Below are 9,556 nucleotides of genomic sequence, written 5' to 3' on the forward strand. Positions count from 1 at the left end.
TTACTAAGTACTTCATTTTTTCAAATAAATGTGGCCAGAATTGTAAAAAGATTTCAAGTTTGTACTTGAAACTTGTAGGTAAGTTTCATGCTACCAAGTACACAGACTTTTACCTGCTTTTTTCAGGAAGCCCTGGGTTTTGGTACAATGAGGCTAGGGGCCTCATGTCAGGCCATAAAATGATACCCCTATTTTGTATTTATGTTCATCTCTTTGTAGCGACTCTACTTTTAAAGTAAAAAAAAAACTTTTGATTTTTTGCGGTTTGTCTCTAGCTTATTGTATTTTCTTATTTAGATTTATTGATTTACACCTTTACATAATGTGTGTGTACGCAAACTTCATACTAAAGTGACCAACGAATTTGAATGATAAATCAATATTTCCAAAGCTTTTCTTACGTCGTGCGCCCACGCATTTTCTCCGTCGTTTAGATCATCGGATTAGATACGATTGATTTATTGAATTACTACACAACGATGACTTTCTTTGAAGCAACTAACATGGAGGTAGTAATTTGGTACTATTTATAATTTTCGATGCGTTAGATTGTATTGAGATATAGGATTTGGTTGGCCAGAAAGGCTTTTTCTGATGTGGGCTGTAACAACCGAGGTTACAACTAATGTCAGACTTATTGAGATCGTCATGGGTGAACGTGACATTGCTCAAAGGGACTTATGCCTGTTTTCACCATCAAGCCCTAATTTTTAAGTAAGTTTTAACAAAATGCCTGTTATGTGTTACATAGGGGTCTACGTAAAACATAACAGGCATTTTGTTTTCATAGAGGTCACTTAAAAATTGGGGATTGATGGTGAAAACGGGCATTACGCCCGTATTCAAAAACATTACTATAAGGTCTCACAGTGCGCGTGGACGCACAGTATCACACACGAACCACTCACAGAGCTTTATACAACGCTGTGTGTTCGATTTTCTGCTTCACATAAGCAAGTATCGTTTTATACGGGCGTTAGAGACAACTGATAGAAAAGGCACTATTTGTATACCAAAGTATCAATAGGTATTACGAGTAATTATGGGCACCGTGTAACAGTTTTCGCAGAATACGGAGTTTTGGAGCAAAAAATCGTCAGAAAAGTCAACGGGATGTTCTATTTCTATGATTAGGCAGAAGTCTATACTTGTTTTATCTCAAGTAGATTCAAGATAGGTAGGTATATCAATGTAGACTAAACAAAGATTTGGATTTATTCTTGAGTGTAAATCGATACTTGAGTTTCGTTTGTAATGTTTTGGTAGGCAAGTGTTCAAAATGAATCAGTCACAGACTCATATCTAATGCTTTCTTAATAAATTCTGAAGATCGATTTTTCAGTACACAAGTCTAAATATATTTTATCAAATTAATTCAATAGACACGATGATTTTAGTACAATTATTATTTACTAGAAACTAGTAGATAAGTGTTTAAGTGGAAGATATTTTTAGCGTACAACTTGCAATTTCGTGACCTTTAAATGTCTGCCATTACCGTGAATATTAAAGAGGGAAATTATTATCGGATGATTAGATCACGACAATGTTATCGCCCTTTCATTTTCAATGAATAATTTCTCGATAATTTCCGATAATATCAGGGCCGGTTGACCTGACCACTGATTAGGCTATTACCTCCGTGACATCAATCGCTGATTGTTACTTTCTACAATTTCGTATTTTGCGGTAAACGATTAGTCCGCGATATTATTGTGATCCGTGTCTAGACATTGATACTAGGAATATTAAAAGCTTTAAAGCGCTGCTTTCTAATTTGGTTTGATCGCCACTTTTGTAGCGTCTGCTAAAGGTGGCAATTCACTGGGAGCGTTCGCGTGTAACATCAATATTCCATTTTGGGTGTTTCCACATCTATTTTATAAATTATTACTCAAAACAAAAAAAAATTGTAGGTACCTTTGTAATTTTTATAATATTTGCACATTGCATGTACGATAGAATATGTTGGAAACTTCTCTTTTTATAAAATTCTGGCAAATAAATGATCACATTAGTTTATTATTATTGGTTTACCATACTAACCATAGAGTACAAAATATGCTTTCGCCTAATTCTCAGCACTCAGGCACGTTCGCTAGCGCGGCACGCGGCGCCGCTTGATTGTGCCAATCGACACCCGCGGTGACCGCTGGGACAGTGTTCTCTAATTAAATATGCAGGGGAACCCCCCATCGTGATTATAGACTTGTGGGTAAGAGGTTGAGTAAATGAGTTCAGACCTAACAGAGACAAAAGAGATTTAGCTTCTGAATAAAAAAATCTACTTCCTTCCACGAAAATGGAGGTATTCCTCAAAGCGCACCTTTTTGAGGCGCACCTACTGAAGCGCACCTAAACTATTCCTCAAAGCGCACCAACTTTTATTACAATAAAGATTTTGAACGTTGTGGATGACTAAAAAGTACCAGGGCAACATGACATAGGTGCGCCTCAAAATGGGTGCGCTTCGAGGAATACCTAACTCAAAAAATGTATATTAATTATTTGAAACGGCGAATTTCCCAGTTTTGAATTATGAAAAAGGAAATAATATTATGCGATTGTTAAACGGTTACAATATCGCTTCGGAAACCAAATTGTCACGTGATTATAGTGAAGTGCCGTGTCATCCCGTGCGTGCATCGAGTATCGAGTGATTAACAAATGCGCGGCGACCCCCGCCCGCTAAATGCCCCTTGATTAGCGGGGGTCACGCCCTCGCTGCGGATTGTTTTTTATTTGTGCTGTACCCTTCTTTGTCGATATCGACTGTTGAATTGAAGAATGAGTATTAAAATGCTGAATAACATTTTAGTTACGAGATATTGAATCAAAATGTGGTAAACTTGAATTCTTTACACGATTACAAACAGATATAAAATCTGCGAGTTATTTTACATCCAGAAAATAAAATTACTTGACTGACATTATAAAAGTGTTAACTTTTAATATTGAATAATATTAAGCTGTTAAAGAAAAAGAAAATAAAACATACAATGTTATGAGTGTAATGATTATAAAGATTGGTGCATGACTGACTCGACGTAACAACGCTTAGTTCCGAAAAATAAATAAATTTGACACTCTACCTTTATCGATATTATCTACCCCATCCCTAGCATCAAAGGCTGAAATAATTTCGTAGTAATATTATTTGGACATTATTTAAACCGCTCTTTGATCTCGGCTTAAATTATAAGCGAGTAATGTATTGCGAAGGCTTTCTTTTATCTTCGTAATTAGCAGGACAACTTGCAAGTAGTACTTTATTTTATGTTATTTTAGATTCAGATTATAATGTATATTGTAAAAATTAGATTGGGTAATCGTGTTTGAATTATGAACAAACGTCCAATGCATACGATCGTGCCACATATGGCCTAAGGTAAGGAGTAGAGCTGGTGCGTTTAGAGATAGAAGCTTGGCTCTACATGAGATCTTACTACTCATCAGGGGCTGTGTGAGCTTACATCTACGTGTCAACTAGTGACTGCGTAAAAAAAATGACATATATGTCGGACAGCGACCCTAGCGGATGCTTTCAAGAACTAAAATCTTCATAGATTTTTTGACTCGCTCTCTAATGACGACGTTTGATGTAAACTCACACTAAGCCCTCTGATAGCGCGCGGATTTGTAAGCCTAGGATACGCACCGCGATAAGCTTTTATCACGCCATTTTATCGATTTTACGTGATAAGCCCATACATTTATCGTCTAAAATCATCGATAAGATTTTATCATGGCGTGCATCCTAGCCCGGCTGATCCGCATACGGGCTGTCCGCATTTTACTATTTCATACATGTTTTTCCGTTCCGCGTGCGTGTAGCCCGGGTAATAGGAAAAACGACCAGATCCGCATGCGTGGCGAAATCAGCATTCCACGTATACATACAGTTAAAACGTAGGTAACACCACAGACAGAGTAATTTTCGCATTTAAACGCGACCTAATCAAACTTGCTGTTATTCCCGAGTTGCTTGTTGAACTTGGCTATGGGTTCTGATAACAAGTTATAACTACAGTTGGAAGTTTTGTAACAACGGTATTAATTTGGACTAAGAATACCGTTAACGTTAGGCAAGAGCGCTATTATCAGCATGTTATGTAATAAGTTGTGAAACGTGATTCTGCTGTAAAATTATAAGAAAGCTCACATTACGAACCATACTGCATAACGCGCTAATGGATTTATTCTGTCAATGTTGCAAAGAAATAAGTAGGTAAATACTTATAAAATTAATACTTATTAAATATCTTTAAAGGCTTGTGTAAACTTATTTTTAATTTCAAAGTGAAAATGTTGACGAAACTGAGACCTTTTTTTTTTTTTTTTTTTTACCCAGGAAAATGGCCTATCCATACCTACCGCCGGGGGACGGCAGGTTATGTGGGGCTCGAACCCACTAAAAACCTGGGGTGTTCCCTCTGCCGCATAGTGGTCGACGCCTTGGGTACTAGAAACGACCAAGGCGCCTTCCGCGGACGTCCCGCCCTACACGGCGGGACCCAACACGCCCCCACTTAATGGGGGGCCGACAGGATTAGCCGGGACCACGAGGCCAATCCCGTCCGACGGCGGTGGTAGCCTGTGCAATGCAGGAGGTGGCGCCCCCGCGTCTCCAGCCTGCTGGCCACCACCAAGGGGAGGAAGAAGCGAACGGTCATACAACCGCCTTCTAACTCCCCTCCTCCGTCTGCGAAGCGGGGGTGCAGAGGGGTCGTCCTCGCGTTCCCGCTCCGCCGCCTCCTTCTGCGAAATGACATCTTCACAGAAAGAGGCAACGGCCTCCCAGGCCTCGTCGCCACCGAGCATAGCGGTAACCATTCTCGGGAGTGAGAGGTCCTGGCCAACCACCGCACAAAGGACACGGCGCTGCTCCTCCCAGCCTGGACAGACTGCGAGGGTGTGCTCCACCGTGTCCGCCGCCGCGCCACACTTGTGGCATGACGGGGTCTCCTCTCTCCCGATGCGATGCAGGTACGATCCGAAGCAACCGTGCCCGGATAATACCTGCACCATACGGTAAGTGAGGAAACCGTGCGGCCGCTCTACCCACTGGTTGATCACCGGACCCAGAGCGTCCAATGATCGGCGCCCAAACTCTGCTGTGGCCATGTCCTCTCTCCACAGACGGAACATCGCCTCGCGAGCTTCACGCCTTACGGCGTTTATCTCATCCGGGGCTGGGCGTTCATCTCGCGCTCTCTGATCCGCCGTCCATTTGTAGACGGCGGTCAGGACCCCAGCCTCCAACTCCCATGGAGGGGTTCCGGCAATAGCACATGCTGCGGCGTGTGCTACCGTGCGATAAGCCCTTGCCACTCGCTGCGCAATGGCTCGTTGAGGTCTTCGCAAGAGGGCCGCATTCTTCCCTTTTGATAGGGAGTCACTCCACACTGGGGCACCATACAAGGCCATACTTTTAAGTATGCCTGCGTACAGGTGACGGCATTTAGAGCTAGGCCCCCCCAGATTTGGGAGGAGCCAGCTGAACGCATCAGCTGCCTTAAGAAGGCGCGGCGACAGCTGTTCAAAATGTGAACCAAACTGCCACCGTCCATCAAGTATCAGCCCCAGGTATTTCATTTGGGGCTTTACATCTATTCTAACGCCCCCGACTACAATGTGGGCATTAGGAGGCGCGCGCTGCCGAGGCCCCGGAAAGAAGAGGGCCTCGGTCTTTTCTAGTGCCACTTTTAGGCCAAGGTTTTGGATTCTACGGGCGACCAAAGTGCCACCTGCTGACGCCAACCGGGCCGCCGCAGCAAAGCTCCTCCCACGAGCCGTGACGAGGGTGTCATCCGCATAGCATAAAATGCTCATTCCCGACAGGACGACCCCTCTCAACAGCCAATTATATCCGAGATTCCATAGTAAAGGCCCAAGAACGGACCCTTGTGGAACCCCGGATGCGACCGCACGTCGTTGCAGACGGCCGTCCTTGTCCACAAAGACTATCTGCCGATCGGTCAGATAGTCGGCAAGCAGGTCCCGCAAATATGGGGGTACTCCGTGATATCGGAGCGCCTCTAAGATTGTGGAGTGGGGAATGGAGTTGAAGGCATTTGCAATGTCAAATGATATAGCCAACACTCCTTCTCCCCTCTCTGTCGCCTCCTTCGTAAGGGTTTTGAGCCTTAGCAGGGCATCAATAGTTGATCGGCCCGACCGAAATCCAAACTGAGCATCGGAAAGATCCGGACCAGTCGATGCCAAATGCTTTTTGAGGCGGTAAGCAATAATCCGTTCAAAAAGCTTGCCTGCTTCATCTAACAGCACAATCGGTCTGTATCCTGATGGTGAGTCTGCAGGCCGGCCTTCCTTTCGCAGGAGACACAATTGCCCCTCCTTGTACGGTTTCGGAAACCTCCCCGTTGCAAAACAAAGGTCGAAAAGGTGCCGGAATCTGTCTTCAAAATACTTTGTAGCGATGAATAGGACTCGGGCCGGTACACCGTCCGGCCCTGGCGCCGTTTTCTTGCCGCGGAGACACAGCGCCGCCGCACCAAATTCCGCCGGCGTTAACGGGTCAAACCCGATGGCTGGAGGACCACTCCCTACTGGCGGATTCATTATGGGAGGGATGAAGGCCGAATTATCAGGGAATAGAGCTTGAACTACCCTATCTAGCAAATCCAACTCGAGAGTTTCTGTCAGCGGAGGACCAATGGGACGCAGTTGATTGCGTGCAGCCCTGTATGGCCGCCCCCACGGATCGTCGTCTAAACTCTCGAGCATCTCCTGCCTTGCCTTAGCCTTAGCCTCCGCAATCGCAGTGTTGAGAACGCTCCTCGCTTCCCGGTAGGCGGCGTACAATTGGTCCTCATTTTGGGTATCTCTGCGACTGCGACGGCGACTGCGGGTGTAAGCTCTCCTGGTAGTGATACATGCGGCCCGCAGATCCGTAAGTGTCTGCGACCACCAGTACACAGCACGGCGAGGAGGAGGCCGACGAGACCGGGGCATGCTTGTATTGCACACCTCGGTTAGGGCATCTCGTAACTGGGACGCCGCAGTATCGACGTCAAAGCAGGGAGGTGGTCCCAGCCAGTCCTGCACAAAGGCCGCCTCATTTGCCATTTCGCGGTTTAGGTGCGTCAAAGACCACCTGGGGAATGGCGACTGCCCGGAACGCGACGCAACATGGGGTACTTGGGTTGAGATCTCAATCCGAATGTGCCGGTGATCAGACAAAGTTTCCCCCATATCCACCTCCCATCTTGACACGCGTGCGGCTAGAGCAGAGGTGGCGAATGATACATCCACCACTGATCCTCCCTGCTGCCGCACGCATGTATAGACTGAACCTTTATTTAAGAGAGACAAACCAGATGCCGTAGCCCACATTTCGACTTCGCGTCCGCGATGATCAGTGGCCCGGTTTCCCCAGAGCACCGACTTGGCATTAAGGTCGCCAAGAGACGGCCTTGGGACGATAGCTACCAGGCCATTTCTATCACCTAGCCACGTAGGCGGAACCGAGTATGGTTCAGCTACCACAGCTACACCAGCTAGCCACTGGGCCATAGCTTGGGACATGAGGTCCTGGGCTGCCCGGCAGTGGTTGAGATTACCCTGTAGAATTGTGCGATGTTGAACTACTACGGGCATTACTCTGACATTGCACCCTCTTCAACCACGTGTGAATGAGCCCCAGTGGTAGACGCAGAGGCAGGCTGGATCGTGGCCTGCGATTTGCCCTTCTTGGTTGGGGGATTGCACTTCAACCCTCCCATTTTATGGCCCGCACGCCGTCCACTAGCCGCGCATACTGCACAGTGTGGCTTTCCGCTACAGGAGGCTGATTTATGGCCTGACTGACCGCAGCGGAAGCACACATCTGCTCTGTCCTCTTTGGAAGGACATAGCGCACGGGTGTGACCGATACCATAACATTTAAAGCAGCGCATGCTTGATTGCTCCTCCTGTACTTGGACCACACCCGTGCTAAGCCCGAAAGTTAGCTGCCCTTTTGAAAGGACGGCTTTTGCAGCAACCACTGGGCACCGTAGGGATACAGTGCCCATACCACCGCGACCACGCCGCAGAGGGCCCGTCTTCACAGCTTCTATGCTGCATCCGCCAACCGATGCGATCACCGCGATTACTTCTTCTTTGGTGACTGAATCATCTAGCTCAGTAATCACCAGAGACGAAGTTTTGGTTGGCCTTGTCACCATAGCAACGCTGGATACCGCATCTCGCAGCCTTTGTGCGAGGAGGTCCGCATGCTTCTCGCGGTCTGCCCCCTGAAGCTCAAATTTTCGAGCCCCAGTTTGTGTTTCGCGGCACCGGACTCCCTCAACCCCCAAAGCTGAAAGATTTACTCCCGCTTCCCTTGCCTTAGCAAGCACAGACTGATATGTCTCCCCTCGCTTCGCAGCATCAGGTGTGATAGTGATCACAACTGCTGCGGTCTCAGGGACAGACAGCCGCTTTGCAGCCTGAGCTGGACTCATTTTTGCCCCTTTATTCCTGCTTGCCGGCTTAGCAGTCAAGGATTTAGTATGGGATGCTGGAGGAGAAGCAGTAGTCGCTTTCCCCTTTTTCTTTTTGCCCTTTCGTTTGACCTGGGTCCACCCCTCCTTGGCAGCAGTGGTGGAGGGCAGCATCAGATCTTCCGAGGGCTCTGATACGACCTGACGAGATGGGCCAGGCTTGGGCTCTTCGACTGGGGCTGCGACAGTAGCCTTGGGTCCAGACTTTGGTTTTCCCCTGGATGGGGCACGCTTTTGCGCGGAGACTTGAGTCGGGGCTGGTTTGGGCTCCGGGGCAGGAAGGGAGTTAGTCCCGGATTTCTTGCCCTTGCCTTTATCTTTGATAGATTTTGACGAGAGTTCAGACGCCGCTATCTCAGCAAACGTCCTTTTACAGTCCGCAGCAAGCGGCGGACGTACTCTTTTCTCAGGCAAGAGACGATCTTCTATACCCGCGATGCAGGCTCTGGTGAAGGCTCTCTCCTCCATCACTATTTTTCGGACAATTGTCTCGAAGTCAGTGGGTTGAGAGGGCAGAGAGACTGGAGGAGAAGAAATCTCCATATCAGCTACCGCTGCCGACGTAGAAACGTCTGTTAACTTGGCATTGGCTTTAGACAGCTCCTCCTTCAGAGAGATGACTTCGGCCTGCAGGCGGGTGACAGTTGCCTGAAGCCGCTTAGTCTCTTCTGAGACTGACCGTTTGGTCAGCTCCTTCGCTATTCCCCTTAGGGAATTTGCTCTATTTTTGATAGCCTTCTGTGATGTCCCATTCATTTTTGAGCACTTTCTTACAGTCTCCATGATCTCCGACGCATCTTCAGAGGCCATCGTATCCAGCACTTCAGTACTTAGGTCCTCGTAATCCCTGAGAAGGGAGGTCCCGTAGCCATACTTGGCTCGGGCCAGGCTGGTTTGGCGTTCTCGAGCCGCGGCTGCCTCCTCATGCTCTAATTCGAGCGCCTCCCTCTTTAAGGCGTTAAATTCTTTTTGGGCCTGTGCCAGCCCAACATAGTGGCCAGTAGTAAGTTTGCGCCCACCCTTGCCTGCTCCGGCCTTTTGAGATGAGG

Source organism: Ostrinia furnacalis, unplaced genomic scaffold, assembly GCF_004193835.3.
Source record: "Ostrinia furnacalis isolate ACB-3 unplaced genomic scaffold, ASM419383v2 OfSCF7469, whole genome shotgun sequence".
NCBI lineage: Eukaryota > Metazoa > Arthropoda > Insecta > Lepidoptera > Crambidae > Ostrinia > Ostrinia furnacalis.